Here is a 16,663-nt window from a genome sequence, read left to right as displayed (position 1 = left end):
TGTAAAGCTCTGATGTTTGTCTTCAGAGACAAAGCCAAAAGCCCAAAATTCCACTCCAACTGCTGCCATGTAATAGGAACTCTAAACTGTGATGTAAAGCCAAGAGTCTCAACAGTTTGATGAAGGAAAAGTTACTCAACTTTAACAATATTTCTCTAGCTGTGGTAGCCCACCGAAGTTCATAACAATTGGATTCCAATTTAGCAGGTCGCAAGGATGTAGAAAATACCCCAAACTGTCTTATTTAGCATTACTCTAAGCCAGTAAAATGTATTCTTACTTCATATAGTTAAAAAAACCATATATATCTCCAAAACGGAACTTTTAACTGCAAGGTACCCAGAGAAAGGATGTAATATGTACCAGTTTCTTTTTAAGGTAATAGGGACTCCGGTCTGTTCCTCTTTTTTTTTTAGCTTTTTTTAGCTTTTAATATGCAGTCAAGATCCAATCAGAGGAGGATTGATTAGGAATTGACAGAGTAAAACCACACTGGAAAACATTGTTACAAGTAAATTAATTACATGTACTGCAAGGTACACTCCCCAGTTTCACAAACTTAAGAATGCATCCCAGATAAGTACCTCAATTTTCAGAGTGATAGCTTTCTCACTTGAGAATCAGTTATCGCGTACTACTACAAAAACAGTCATTATTGCCCTTATACTAGGAGGCAAAGAAACATTTTTTAACCCAACTCTGTTTGAAGAAATCCCTTAAGGAGGTCAGGTTTGTCTTTTGGAAGTGTAGTGTAGTTCCTATATTCCCAATAGGCTCTGCGCATTGGAATAACAAACAGCAGTGTAGACGTGGGACTGAGGTCATCTAGGTCTCTACTGACTAGGTTAGACTTAATTAGTTTTTAAAAAAAAAATATTTTTATTATAAAAAAAAGTTTTTTTGGCACACACATCACAGAATACAAAAAAATTGATACATATATTAAACAAAAGTTACTATCAAGAAAAACTATATAATACTAAACATAAAAATTATTAATACATCAGACTAGACTTGCATTTATCCTTTCCTTCCACCGATGTACCGGTTCCCATATTTTCCTTCCCAGCCTCTTTGCCCTTTTGCCTTTCTTACCATATATACCCTTTTCGAGATGGAACGTCCCCAATAATAAGGCAATCCACTGTTGTGTTACAGGGGGTAAGGGGTCCAGCCAGACTCTAGCAATCAACAACCTGTACACCGCCATTGCCACAAATAAAAATTCACAATGGTCACCTTCGCAACCCCTAACCCCTAGCATAATTACCGTTGGTGTTAAAATCACCTTCAGAGCAAGTGTACGGGCCATAAATTCCTCAATACCCTTCAATAAAGTTCTTAATTTAGGGCATAACGCAAAAATATGGATACTATCTGCGGTAGGAGCATTACACCGCCAGCAACTAGTCCCTGTAGTGCCACCCCACTGTGCAATGCGGTCCGGTGTATGGTAGAGTTGATAGAGCGTTTTAAAATGTTGGGATTGGAGTGAGGCAGAGTGAAAGACTGAACATCCTAACTCCAATGAGTCCAGAAAAACCTGGCTCAGTATCCAATTTTCCAGCCCATTTATTACCAAATTTGTCAATATCGTCTTTCTTCAATTCTGCCAAATGGGCATAAAAATATCGGATGGAGCACACCCCACTTTGCACTATTGCTTCCATAATATTATTTTTACTAAATCCACCCACGCCTCCTTTTTTCTTATTAAAAAAGCTCCTGATCTGCGGATACTTAAAACAGCTATATCTTGCTATATTAAATTTTGCCACCAAATCTGAAAATTGAAATTTATTTCCATCTAAGTCCAGCATATTTTCCTATTTTTTTAATACCATTTCTATCCCAATCTGCCATAATGGCGTCAGAGAAGATTAAGGGTGGTAGGGACTTGTTCCTATATAATCTGGTATATCTATTAAACCTCCCTAATCCACAGTTTTTTGCAACAGCTGTCCATATGTTATGTGCCGCAGCAACTGTCTTGAAAGGTGTACGTTTATAATATGACGAGTCAGTACAATTTAAGAAAGCATTTACAGTATCTGAGCCCAATACAATTGAATAAATCATAGTTGAAAAAGCTTTGACTTTCAAATCCCCTTCACTTGCTCCAATCAAACCCTGAATATAATGCAATACCGATGCCCAATAATATAACCTAAAATCAGGAACCCCCCATCCTCCCCTGTTCCTTGGCAAAGTCATAAATTTGTAAGCCCGTCTTGTCTTCCCATATGACCAGATGAATTTATTAAGGATCGACTCCAATTTATTGAACCAAATTGACTCAAAAATAAGAGGAATCGTACAAAAGAAATAAAGAAATTTGGGGAGTATAAGCATTTTAATGACGTTAGTGCGGCCCACTAACGTGAGTCTAAGATTATTTAGCCTCGACAAATCCAAACTTACTTTCCTCATTAAGGGGGAGATGTTTCGTTCTACCACTCTCTAAATTAGGCGAAATTTCAACCCCTAGATAAACTGCTGCCGAGACCACTCGTGAATCATTGCAATGAACCAATGCATTTTTGATAATCTGAGTTTTTGCTCTATTAAGTTTATATCCAGAGATAAGGCCAAATTTGAGGGCCTCTTGTTTTATCTCTCCAATTGCCAATGCAGGATCAGGGGTAATTATCGCGACATCATCTGGGTATGCCATCACTTTAACTTCTAGCTCATTTACGCACAAGGGGGGAATACTGGGATTAAGGTTAAGGTAGCGTAGATACGGATCCATATATAATGCAAATAGAAGGGGAGAACTTGGGCAGCCTTGCCTTGTTCCTCTTTTTATCTGCACTGCCGAAGTTAGATCCCGATTGATTTTAATTCTAGCCGTTGGATCCCTATAGAGAGAACCTGAATTGCTCTTATAAAGTTGTCACCAAACCCAAAGATTCTCATTAGCTCCCACAAGTACTCCCAAGCGACCCTGTCAAAAGCCTTTTCAGCATCCAAAAATAAAGCTGCGACAGGGCCGCCAGCAACCTCCATAGCGTCAAAACAGGTGATCACTGTCCTTACATGTTCTGTAGTCCCCTTCCCCGGGATAAACCCATGTTGTACTGGGGTGACTAATTTGTCTATAACAGCTGTCAACCTTGTTGCCAGGATTTTAGAATACAACTTCACGTCAGCGTTCATTAAAGCAATAGGTCTATAAGACCCAGGAGCTGTGGGAGGTTTACCTTTTTTCAGAATAACTATGATTTCAGTCCCGCCCCATAATTTTGGAATTGAAATTTCTCTCTGAGCTTGAATGAGTGTATCCAATAACTCCATTCTAAGAACTGAAATAAATGTTTTATAGAATTCAATCGGTAGAAGATCTGGTCCTGCAGCTTTTGAGGACGGGAGATCTGATAAGGCTAGTGTCAATTCTTCTAATGATATGGTAGCATCTAATTTAGCTTTTTCCTCTAAATCTAGCTTACTGAATTGGATATTTCCTAGATAATCTCTGACTTTATCCCTACCTACCTCTGCTTCCATATCATATAATTCAGAATAGTACTTCCAAAATTCATTTCTTATACCTGCAGAGTCCGAGATCAACTTGCCTGAATCGTCTACCATATTTTTAATATCCCCTGCATTGACTTTTTGTCTGGTCCTAACGGCAAGAATATGACCCACCCGCTCACTAAACTCACAGGCCTGTTCCTTCTTTGCTAAATAATTTACTGCTGTCTTATTAGTGATTCTTTCCGCCATTTCCGCCTTTAATACCATGATTTCCAACAATTGTTGATCCAACGGAAGCCCACTCACGATTAACCTACTTAACTCTGCCTCTGCACTCAAGAGTGAATTAACTTGTTGTTCAAACATTTCTCTTTCTTTTTTCCGTCTATATGTTGAAAAACTAATTGTCTCTCCCCTTACACCTGCTTTAAAGGCATCCCAAATATAACCACTACTAGTGCTCCCCTTATTATTAAGCCAAAACTCACTAATCCACTTTTCCATATGCATACAATATCCCTCATCTTTTAGCAAAGCTCGCTCAAATGACCATTTGTATGTCTTTCTAACTAGCCCATTTAAACTAACTGTCAATAACAGTGGATTGTGATCAGAGACCAGGCGGGGTAGCTTCTTAATCTGTGTATTAGAAAGCAGCGCATTAGATATTAAAAAGTAGTCCAGTCTTACTGTTATACTATGAGGAGCAGAGAAAAAGGTATCGCCATCTGTCTGCGGATGCAAATTAGCCCAAACATCTGAAAGAGCATTGTGTGTAGCCATGTCTACTATAGCCATGTGCACCCTTTTCTTCCTCCCCGTATAGAAATGGCCCAGTTGTAGCTCAATACTAGCCGGACGATTGATATTAAAATCCCCACAACAATCGGTTCCACCCAGGTCGAGATTTCATGATCCAAAAATTGAAATATGTCCGGCTCATCACACGTTGATCCATAAACTGAAACCAGTGTAAACCTAACTCCTCTGAATCCTATTTCTACAATCGCCCATCTTCCCCAAATGTCTTCTTTACTCCTAAAGACTGTACAGTCCGTCCCTCTCCCCAAAATCGCTACCCCACGTGTTTTAGAAGCTTGTTTGGTATGTGCTAAGACTTTAAAACCCAACTGCTCTAACAAAAAACCCTTACCTCCCTCCACATGAGTTTCCTGTAGACAAATCAGATCTGGATACATTGACTTGCAAAATGCTGAAACTCGTAATCTTTTCTGGAGATCATTAAGACCACAAACATTCATTGACAAAATTCGGCAAGCCATTAAAAGACATCAAAGATTGTACCAGCTCCCACTTCCAACTCATAAACAAACCCACTGCTTCCTTCTTCCACCCTTTGTATAAGGCCTGTAACTGCCACAAACTGTGTCTTACTGCGTATGATGTGTGCCATTTTCTTTCCCTCTTCCCCTTCCCCTTCTCCTCCCTCCCTCCCCCCCCTGACCCCCCCCTCGCTGCCCCACCCCCCCTACAGGCAAATAGGTCAGGCATGACCTATGTGTGGACGCCAGGGAAGCAGCAGCCGCCACTACTCCCCACCGCCATTCAGCATACCAAAAATAAGCCCATTTTATTTGTTCTCCTTATATCCCAAGACTTCCAACATATAAGCCTTCGCCTTAATCTCAGAAAAAAAGAATTTAAACTGGCCCTTAGTCACTATTTTCAGTTTTGCGGGATATAACAAATAAGCTTCTGAACCCAAAGCCTGAATATGTGGTATCAATTGCCTCAGCCGCCATCTACGCTCAACTGTGGCATGGCAAAAGTCTGGTCTTGCAAAAAAAGTGACATTGTTGTAGGTACGTCTCGACTCTGGCTTGGCTTTATCCAATATCAACTGCCTCAGGAGAAAATTCCCTACAAAAATTAACAGAGCCCTTGGACGTCCGCCCTGAGCTCCAGCCTGAGCCTGACCCCTTTTAAGAAAAAATGGAAAGCGATGGGCTCTTTGAATTTCATTCTCCCACTGCCAACTAGATAGTTCTGCAAAAGCCCCCTTTAACAGATTTACAACAAACATTCTGGGGTCCTCCCCTTCAAGACCTTCTTCCACGCCTAGCAGTCTGATATTATTACGACGCTGCCTGTTCTCAAAGTCTTCCAACTTCCAGTTAACGTCCTCCACCACCTTTTGATGCTCTTCTTTATAAGATTTCAGATCTCTCAGGTCGTCTTCTACTTTGCTAGTCCTTTCCTCTACATGAGCAACTCTCTCGACCATCTCGTCTTGCCTTTTGCTTATGTTTCTGAGTTTGTTCTGTATCTTCCTTGATTCTTGTCTTGCCCTCCTACTCTCCCCTCTAGCCTCAGATTGCATTAACTTCAAGGTATTAAAGAGAAGGTCAAGCGTAACCGGAGGTTGAGAGGGCTGAGTAGAGCCTTGCTCCCCAATCAATGTTGCCGGACTGTCTTGCTCCAAAAAAGAGAAGGTAGTAGTAGAATAGTCCCAAGCTAGCTTTTTAGTAGGATCAGTAGTGCTGCTTGCTGTGGAAGGTTTCCTTTTAGAAAGGCGTTTTTTCTGGGAAGTTTTCCTAGCTGGGGAACTACTAGCTGAGTCTATACCCGTGGATTCCTCAGTACTAATGTCCTCTGAGGGCAGAGACTGTGACTGTGAGTGCGTATCTTCATCAACTGAATAAAATCTCTCTGCAGAGGCAGACCCACTAGCGATGCCTATCTCAGCGGAGGTAGAAGACTCCCCTCCTGATTTAATTACACCGCTCTCTGTATCTAAATCCATGGTTTCCGCCCATGTTAGAGGTTTAGGCAACAGTTCATCCACATCATCTTCCCTTTCGTTATTAATCCTTTGCCCACATGGCTGAGACTCCAACTCAACCCCCAGCCCTTGCACCGGCATGGGAGACCTTCCGATTTCATCTGGTAGCTGAGCGTACAAGGCCCGGCTATCTATTGAGTCTTTAAGTTCTTCACTCACTTCTTTACTCTCATTTGGTTTCACTGCACGCCTGAAGTCATGTAGCTCTGACTCAAGATTCCCAACTGCACCAGCACCAGCATTGCCTCCAGACTCACCCTTGGGGGGCCCCCAGGCCCGCATCTGTGCTACCTCTGCTCCCAGATGGATCGACGGCAGGCACTGCAGCAGACTGCTTCCCTGCCGCTGCTGGTCTTTCGTGTTGCCTAGCAACCCTGGCACCGGCTCTGAGCCCTGCTCCAGCATCCGCGCCGTGGACGCCGGCTCCAACCTCTGCCTCCGCTCCTGCGCTGTGATCCGAAGAAACACCAGGTTTGGTTACTGGGGGCCCGCTGCTTGTTGAAATATTTGCGAGACTTTCAGTTACTGAAGGCTGCCGCAGCGCGTTCTCCTTAGCTTTCGGTTTAGTAGCGTTTCCGGTCTCTCTCAAGGGAACCGCATTGTCCGTTCCGTTTCTCTTCGCTGTTGCCTTCTTAAGACTGGAGGCGTTTTTCTGCGCAGTGGTTAAGGCAGTGGTTAAGGCAGAGAAAGAGGCTTTCGGGTCCACCTTACTTTTCTCTTTTTCTTTCCCCGCCTGACCTTTAGTAATATCAGCGTCTGCCGTTTTTCCCCCCTTGCCGTCTTTAGCCTGGAGTCCGCGTTGCAGGCGAGGAGGCATCTTAAACCAGGATCTTAATATCAGCCTAGTAACTTCTGATATTCTCCTCTTAATACGCCGGACTGTGCATACTATGCTGCTTCCTCGCTGTTCCCAAGGGGGGAATATCACCGTGGTGCTATACTGTAAAGGCATGCAGTGTCCAGAGGCTGCACTCTTCAGGCAAGGCTCCTCAGTTATGCCATCAAAAAAACCCAGCGGTGGAGAGGAGGTGAGATGCGACTTACTCACTGCATCCCTCGGCGGCCATCTTGCCTCCTCCCTGAATCTAGTGACATCTGAGCTAGCTGGCAAAAACTAATTAGACTTAATTCGTTTTTGCCAGCTAGCTCAGAGGTCACTAGAAACTCTTGAATGTTCAGGAAAGGGTTACCGTCCTGATTTAGACAAGAAGGGATTAGTTTCTGACAACCACATAAACATGACAGCTTTGCTCCCTCAGAATAAAGAGTATATCTCTAGAGTTGTGTGAAAACAATAGACAACTGTTTCAATCAGTCAATCGTGCATGCTTAATTTCACCAGAGTGCAGAGAAATAGAGAGACGGGCGTTTTCAATAAAAGGTGTTATTTTATTGAGCAGTCTTCTTTCTCATGCAAGAGAAATGAATTGCCACAATTGCAATACTTATTATAAAGTAAAGCGCGTACAGTAAAAGTAGTATTATGAAATAATACTGTAAAAGCATTGATATGGTTTCTTAATGGATAAAATATGTACATACATAAAAACATTGACTAACTAACTCAACTGGTGCTTCTAAGATACGCCTACCCCGGTGTACCTGACCTAAGCCTAATACGTGGGAAGGAGTAAGTAAGTTGCAGTTTTAAGTTAAGTTAGGTTTTTGCCAAGAATCGTAATCAAGAATTCTCTCTAAGGTTTTTTTTTTTTGTGAAAACATTTATTGACATTTCAACCAAAGACAAGTATGGGCCTACAACCCCCGGGGTCGGCCGCTAAGCAGTTAGAGTAACAGAAAGCAAATTTTAATCACATACAGCACCTCGGGGAGCAGATTCTCCATGCTAGTATACTCTTGGCCACTGAACATCACAATTAGGAAAACAGGATATAAAAGGTTTTCATTTTTTAATAGAGGATGGAAGGATCAGGTGCCAAACAATTTCCCAGCAGCGAAAAATGGCAGGCAGAATAATAAACATGTCAACAATAAACAGCAATCGATCAAGTCAATGGTGCTGAAACAGGAGGTTCAGGATGTGGAGGAATATCACGGTCAATTTGCGCCTGCAGTCCCATGCCCTAAGACCCAGAAAACACCACGGAAATTGAGGCACAGATGAAAAAGCAGTGATTGACACCAAAGGAAACCCACTGTACTGACCCCAGAAAAGAAAAGACAAAGAAGGATAAGAGAAGAAAAAAGAGGCCATAGAAACAAATTAAAAACTAAAAAATCCCCTCCCCAAACCCCCACCCTGCACCCCTGCAGATGACTACGGCCCCCCCCCCCCCCCCCAGCAGTGTGCCTGTCGCCCGAGAACCAGACCCGAATTATAGAAGAAACAGAGAAAAAGGAGAAAGAAAGGAAACCCCACCTAACGGGGAAATGGAGAGATTATTAATAAACTGGAGGAGGGCCTTCAAACATGCCCCCGGCTTCTCCCTTTCCGCACAATATATTCCTCCCCAAGGTAAACAGTAAACAACAAAAAAAATCGATCATGTCAGAGAGAAATAGGGAGCATTGTTCACCTACTACACTATTAGTTATGCCGTGAGAGCGCGCATCCCATGTGCCCGCCAGCCTATTAAATGACAACCTCTGAAGGATCAGCCTTATCCTTGGCCTCTCTTTGCGAATCCACAAATGCATACCCATCGACCCATTGCCATGTCTGATGTTACGAGGAAGAGGAGCGTCCAAAAAAGACCAAAAAGCGACACACACATGTAATTTGGACGTCGCTGAATACCAACACAGTCAACATAATGGAGGATCATCTTTCCCGGTACTGCCCCAGGACATGTGTTCCACACCAAGCACACAAGGTCTAGGAAGGAGGAAACAGCCAGAGCAGCTGACCGTTGCTGGAATATTGCCGGGGTCGACAGAGGCTGTGCGTGGGATAAAGTCACCATCTTCTGCTCAAATCTAAAACCTCCGGAACAGTCCAAACCTACAGCCAGTCGACCTCACGTTGCCACATTGTCCAAAATTTCCAGCTTTCCCCTATTCACAGGGGCGGCCACGACACTCTCCTCCTGTGTGAAGTGAAGCAAATCCTTGTGTACCTGGGTACAGGCCGATCTCAACTGTGCCGACGCTGACGCAATATCATTAAGCTTTCTCCCCAACACTCGGGCGCCGTGATCCAGGGTGGAATGAAGGGCACCGAGGGCTTCGAGAAGGTCACCATACCCCAGCGTAGCTCCTTGCGCCCGCTCCTCTTAGCCACACACTCCCAATCTTGCTGAGACCCAGTATACAGGATGATAGACTCCATCCTATCAAGATGGCCGTAGGGCAGTTCCACTTTAGATTGGGACCGGGACTCAGGCACAAGCGCATCAAGTTCCATGTTACTGCAAACAGGATTCCGGGGGCGGGCAAAATATGTGCCCAGTGTGCGGTCACAGGTAACAGCCATCCTCACCCTGGGTCAGTACTAGCGAAAATACGGGAGTAGCCCGCAAAAATCGGGACTAGTTACAAGCAGCGTCCGAGCAGCTCACTGGCGAGGGCTCAGGCAATAACAGAAGCATCTTGGAATTGCCACCTTGGGCATTCACTCGATCTGCTCCGCTCAGTGGTAGGAGTGACCACAGCGAAATTCAGGCCAATTTTCGCACCGCTCCGGTAGTCCGACTCCACCCAGTCACCAATGACCGCTGTTATTGAACTAATACCCGAGGTCCCGGTTCCAGGGTTGCATAGGCCGCAAACTTCAAATGAACATTTCTCCGGCGGTACCGCCGCCAGAAACATCAGGATCACACGATCGGTTGCCGCTCTCAACCACCAACACGGGCATGTAGCGCAGGCTCAGGATCTCGTGCAGGATATCTGTGCGGGATGGGGAGGTTCACGGAGCCGGGAGCCTACGCTGCCGTCCCGATCGCCATCTTGGCTCCTCCCTCTCTATCTAAGGTTTTAATCAGCTCCGTACCTCGGTTATAGAATGAAGGAGGTCTTGTATCTTGCTTCTCAGGACTCGATCTCCCAGCAACCCGCAAGGGTGACTTGGGAACACCGGAGCTGGATTTTCTCGGCTGGAGAAAAAGACAGCGTTTCTCTCAGTGCGTCGAAGGGATGGGCGTTTTCCTTTGGCTCTAGCAACAGCTGGGCTCCCGGGCAAGTAGAACGTCGCTCTGCTCCCAACCACTGTATGTTTGCTTAAGGCAACGTTGGTATATTTATATCTGAAAGGTGCCGGGTTTGACGTAAGGTTGGACATAAGACGTCACCAAGAACTAACAGTTCTTTCTGGACTCCAGGAGTTCTTGTGCAAATCAAACAAAAGCAGGGGGAATTCCCGGGCTGCTGGAGGCTTGGTTAGTTTAAAAAACGTGTTGTGCTTTCTAGGAGTCTATGGGAGTAGCCTTGCCGTGTTTTGGACTGCATGGGCTATTACTAAATATGGATATGATTCCTATGCCTTTATAAGGATATTATTTGTTATAACCACATAAGGGCATGAAAAGGAAATATTGAATTAAGGTCCTAGATAGAAATACAACAGAAGCAGGAAGTCGTACATTCAACAATTTAGAGAGTTCACAGACTGCTTTATCCAAGCTAGCTTGTGCACAGGATTTATTTAATAGCTTTTACTGTCCGAAGTTCTTTTGTTCTCTCAAAGTAAGACCAGAAGGCTTTTTTTAGGTCAAAAGAATGTAGGGCTTACTACCCAAAAAAGTTTTATTTTGAAAAAACACACAATTATATGTGGCACTCAACACTTCAGCTAAGAAAAAAAAGAGGCATTGTAAGTCCCAGGGGCAGCATTCATTCAGTGCAACCAGGGGCACAATGAGTTTGCATGCCTGTTTTTTGCAGGCCTCAGGGCACTGCAGTATTACAGAAGTTATTACAGATGCATGTGCAGTCCCTCCAGTGTGATTCTCAAGGGCACCATCCGATAAGGGGCATCACTGAATTCATGCACATTTTCATGCAAGAGGAATATTGTCCCCCCTACTCTACGTAAGTGCTGGTCAGGTTCCACCTTCAATGTAAAAGACCAAGTTGCCCTTGGGGCAGCGCATGATATGAAACAGAGCATACCCAGATAGTGCCTGGCGAAGCTGCACCACGGCTCAAACAGGAACAGAAAGTCTCAAGTGTAGTTCTGCCCTTTATGGATTGGTGAAATACTGTAAAAGCCTATGAGATAACAAAGCCTGTATGTTGCTTACTCTTTTGACGGAGGTTAGAACGCCAAGACAAATACTCAGGTTCACATTTACACATTATTTCTAAAAAAAGACATCAATTTTAATGACACCCAGTTCAATTTACATGAGACTGAGTGTACCCGTCCATAAAGCACAAGTTACTACTTGTGTAACGATATATCTGTAAGAGACATTAGTTAGTGATAGATTCCTTACCTTAGAATATCCCCAGGCGTCAGACTGGATCCGGAATTTTTGCGTAGCAGCACCCTTGCGCGTCGGTAGGCGTCGTCTGCGGCTCCGCGATGACGTCGGAGTACTTAGACGCCGCCTCCGCGTGCTGACGTCAGTTCTTAGACACAGCTTTTCAGCGCCAAAAAGCAGAGCCATGTCAAAAACCAACACTGGTGCCATTGAAACTAGGGCCCTGAAAGGGGATGACCTTAACCCTAGATATCGGTTCGCAGAACGGGAAGGATGGGTGGGTCGGTAAGGAATCTATCACTAACTAATGTCTCTTACAGATATATCGTTACACAAGTAGTAACTTGTGCATCTGAAAGAGACACGTTAGTGATAGATTCCTTACCTTAGAATAGATACCCCAGCAATACCAACACCGGTGGTGGGTCTGCGAACCAATAATCACACCAGAAAGTCCTGGAGGACGGAACGGCCAAAGAAGCCATCCCTCCGGACTTGGCTGTCCAGGCAGTAGTGTCTTGCGAACGTGTGCAGAGAGGCCCACGTAGCTGCCTGACAAATGTCCTGCAAGGGGACTCCTCGGCCCAGGGCAGTAGTAGTCGCCGTGGCCCGAGTAGAATGGGCCCTCAGCCCAACAGGAGGTTCCATTTTAGCCAAAGAGTAGCACGCTTGGATGCACAACACGATCCACCGAGAGATGGTCCATTTGTGAACCGCCCGTCCTTTCTTAGCGCCCACGTAACCAACAAAGAGTTGGTCATCCACCCGGAACTGAGGTGTGCAATCCAGATAGTATGAGAGCGCTCGTTTTGGGTCCAGACGGTGGAGCCTCTCTTCCTCTTTCGAGGGATGCAGAGGCAGGAAGAAGGTGGGCAAGGTGATGGACTGCCTGATGTGAAAGGCTGTGACTACCTTGGGCAGGAAAGAGGGTTTTGTCCGCAACACAACCTTGTCCGGATGGACAGAAAGGAAAGGAGGTTTAGAGGATAGAGCCTGGAGCTCACTCACTCTCCTGGCAGAGGTGATGGCAACCAGGAAAGCAGTCTTTAGAGTAAGAAGGCGGATAGGACAGTTGTGAAGTGGCTCAAAGGGAGCGCACATCAGATAAGTAAGAACCAGGTTCAAGTCCCACTGAGGCATCACGAAGGGAACAGGTGGAAACGTGTGTGTGATGCCTTTCAGAAAATGATTTACAATAGGGGACTTGAACAAAGATGGTTGATCAGGCAGCCTTAGAAAGGCTGAAGGGGCAGAAAGGAAGCCCTTGATAGTGCCCAGAGCAGCGCCGTGCTGGGCAAGAGAAAGAAGGAAGAGAAGAACCTCAGAAAGAGGGGCAGAGAGAGGATCCACAGCCTTTGCTGTGCACCATGCCACAAATCTGTTCCACCTGCAGGCGTATACAGACATGGTGGAGGGACGCCTGGCTGCCAGAATGATATTACAGACTTCAGGAGGAAAGTCAAATGGCCTCAACTGTCGCCGCTCAATCTCCAAGCATGGAGGTGGAGACTGGACAGGTTCGGGTGGAGGACCGTCCCCTATTGCTGCGACAGAAGGTCCTTCTGAAGAGGCAGACGAACCGGGGGATCGACTGACATACTGAGTAGCTCGGGATACCAGTACCTTTGTGCCCAGTCCAGAGCCACAAGGATAACTTGGGCCTGGTCGCGTTTGATCTTCTTCAGCACTCTGGGCAGAAGTGGTATAGGCAGAAAGGCGTACAACAGACCGCAACTCCACTTGCAACGAAAAGCGTCTCCGAGCGAGTGCCGCCTTGGAAATTCCAACGTGCAGAACTGATGACATTGCGCGTTCTCTTCTGTGGCACATAGATCTAACCAAGGCTCTCCGCACTGCAGACAGAGACCTTGCTCCACGTCAGAGTTCAGACGTGATTCCTGATCCATCATGCACCGGCGGCTGAGTTCGTCCGCCCTGGCGTTCAGAGAACCTATGCTATCACTACGGAGTCACCTAGATCTCAACGTGTGTGCAAAAGAATAAGGACCAAGTAAGAAAACAAGTGGATACAAAGGTGAAAAAGAGATCGATACATTATAGACTATTCATCAGTGGCTGACCAGTCCAAAAGAGTGATTTAGGGTTTCCATCAAAACAGACTTTTGTGATCAGTCATATCATCTGGCCAAACCCTGGAGTGTGAACGGCTAGTCTTCTGATCAATGGGACTGAACCACACAGTGTTGATATCTTAGGATTTGGTCCACCAGTACTGATGAAACATCCGCAATGACTGATCTATTGATGGTTTTGAAAAAGGTGCAACAAAACAGAAAATGTGACTTAAAATAGGATGGAATGTCCTCCTTTACGCAACTTTATTCTATGGACAAGGCATGCCTCCTAATTAAAAACAGAACAGTGCAAGATGACAGTAACAAATATCTGTCTGTAAAGGGGCCAACATGTTTCTGCCTATTGGGTGTCTAATCCCACGGCATTCATCAGGGCCTCTGTTCTTATACTCGTTGCACTCTTACAAGTGAAAAAAGTTCACCTCCACCATAAGAAGAAATGGGAAAACTGAAAAGAGATGGTTCACTACAGTACAACCTGTAATAACCATATGTTGTCACCCTCCGACTCATTCGTACTCTAGTGAATTCTGCGAAGGAAAACACATCAAACAATAACTATATATCTGATTGTATCGGTTCTCAATACACCCTATCCACCCAACATTAGTGTGAGAAAAAAGTAGTAAATTCAATGCTCACCCAGATTGATGAGTGAAGCTACCTCACCTCGCCTGGACACTGCTCAGGTATAGGAGGCACCGCACTTGTATAGGGAAGAAAGGAGGAAATGTTGCATAATAAAGCTAAAAACATATAAGCCTATCACTATGTGTCAAACTCCTTCCTGTATTGCCCTATTTCCCAGAGTTTAAAACTGAAGTAGGTCCATAGCAGCTCCAGTGGACCCAGCAAACTAGTGTCCTAACACTATTTGCTCTGACAACTACTGATCTAAATCCCAGCAAGATTCTAATCACAAGATGTTATTTATTCATTTTGATACCAACTCTGTAGTATCTTGGCAGCAAATAGTCTCACTTACCTAACCGTCGGTACCTCAAGCTGTCATCTGAGGCTTGGGGGAGGCACCGACCTCAGTGTGGATTGAGTATAAATAGGCTATGGGGGATAGTTTGTATGGTAACCTTCCGCCTAACTTGGATACTACATCTCAACCCAATAATCAATGTGACATGTCTTATACTATATTGTTTGCCCCAAAACATAGAGGACAGTACCTTTTCCAGTGTTAAATACCCATTAATGATCAAATATTAAGTATATTCCACTGCGCACTACTTTGTGTTCGAAACCACGCTCCAAATCACGCGTGATCTCACGTAAAAACTACAAAACTGCATCATCGCGACCATCTTAGTAGTCTTAACGCGATCACTAGGAAATAATGCGTGATCGCGCGCGAAGGACTACCAGATATCGTCACGGCAGCCATAATTGTACTCCCGGCATCGGCGTCTTTCAAGATAGACACAATTATGCCGATATTAGGACAACAACAAAAGGGAAACAGTCTCCCTAGGTGTAAAATAAGTGTTAACCCCTCAGCTCTCCCTTAGTGGCAATAAATAGGGAAATAGAAGGACTAATGGGTATGGCGTGATATCGCGAGATCTCGCGAGGTCTCCATGGTGGGAACTACTCAGTGACATCACTTCAGGGCAAACTGGTAGTCCAGCAATGTCGCGCATAGGCAAACTATATAGGATTACAAATGCAAAGTAGATGACTAATGGGCTAAACAGAATTGCACAGCCAATCTGTGTATTTTGACCTTACAGAGACCAATATTACTGTATATAGAGAATGATTTTCAAAAAACACTATGCCAATTTAATTCCAAGGTGGTAGTATTGTATGGCCAGTGGTCTTCGTGTTCATAGTGCAGTATCTATGTGATTTAATAGTATATCAGAGCTGTCTCGCTCACATGTTGCACTAGGACTTCTATATCAGTGTGTAACGAGTCTCAACAACTCGCATTGGTTTGTCATGTGTCCATGTACCTATTGGTAACATTTGCATTGCCGTAGTAGGGATTTTACAGTAGAGTCCACGGAATATCATCGTTTAATCCCCTTTTGTCTGGCTCCAGCTTATAAATCCATTGTTGTTCTTTTCTGAATAGGTATTGAGACACATCACTTATATGACTAGGTATATGCGGTTTCTCTAACACTGTCCATTGAAAATCAGTTTTGTGATGTGCCTGTTCTACAAAATGTCTGGTGAGTCTAGTATGACTTTTTTTTACATCGGAATGAACTCTTGTGTTCCAGTATTCTCGTGCGAACACGCCTAGTGGTCATTCCTACATATCGTGTAGAACACGAACAGGTCAGCATATAAATCAGATTAATGCTGTTGCAATTACTGAAGTTGTTCAGTTGCCAAGGTCTATTCGTACCTATGTCAATTTCCTTGGTGTGTCTCGTCTGGGGACATACCGAGCATGTGCCACATGGGTGATGCCCTACCACCGGAGGGAGATCCCAAAGGGTTTCGCCAAGTTTTTTCGGAATCTCTCTTGGTCGTGTATGAACCAGGCGATCACGAATACTGGTGGCCCTTTTGAATGCAAACATAGGTTGTGCTATTTTGTCTTTACCATGATTCAAAAGACGCCAGTGTCTTAACTATCTTTTGTATTGCATTGCTTCTGGTATTGAAGGTACTCACAAACGTGAGTCTTTCCAATGGTGGTTTGACACATGGGGCTTCGAGGAGTGCCTCTCTGTTGTTGTTCAAAGCTCTTTTTCTCGATTGCTTGATGAGCCGTTTGGGATAATGTCTATCTCTCAATTGTTAACCTAGGTTATCAGCATGTATCTCAAAGTCCTCTCTACTAGAACAATTCCTACGGACACGTAGGAATTGGCCATAAGGTAAATTTTGGCGCAGGGACTTAGGGTGATAACTCTCATACAGGAGAAGTGAGT

At 44.5% G+C, this 16,663-nt stretch overlaps 1 protein-coding gene across 5 annotated transcripts in view; it reads right to left on the bottom strand.

Annotated features, from left to right (window-relative positions):
• The window catches only part of ACO1 (aconitase 1), a 533,052-nt gene that overhangs the window by 260,326 nt on the left and 256,063 nt on the right, over positions 1–16,663 (bottom strand). The window lies entirely within an intron of this gene.

The sequence above is a fragment of the Lissotriton vulgaris genome, chromosome 3_1 (assembly GCF_964263255.1).
Source record: "Lissotriton vulgaris chromosome 3_1, aLisVul1.2, whole genome shotgun sequence".
NCBI classification, from domain to species: domain Eukaryota; kingdom Metazoa; phylum Chordata; class Amphibia; order Caudata; family Salamandridae; genus Lissotriton; species Lissotriton vulgaris.
This window is presented reverse-complemented; position numbering and strand designations above follow the sequence as displayed.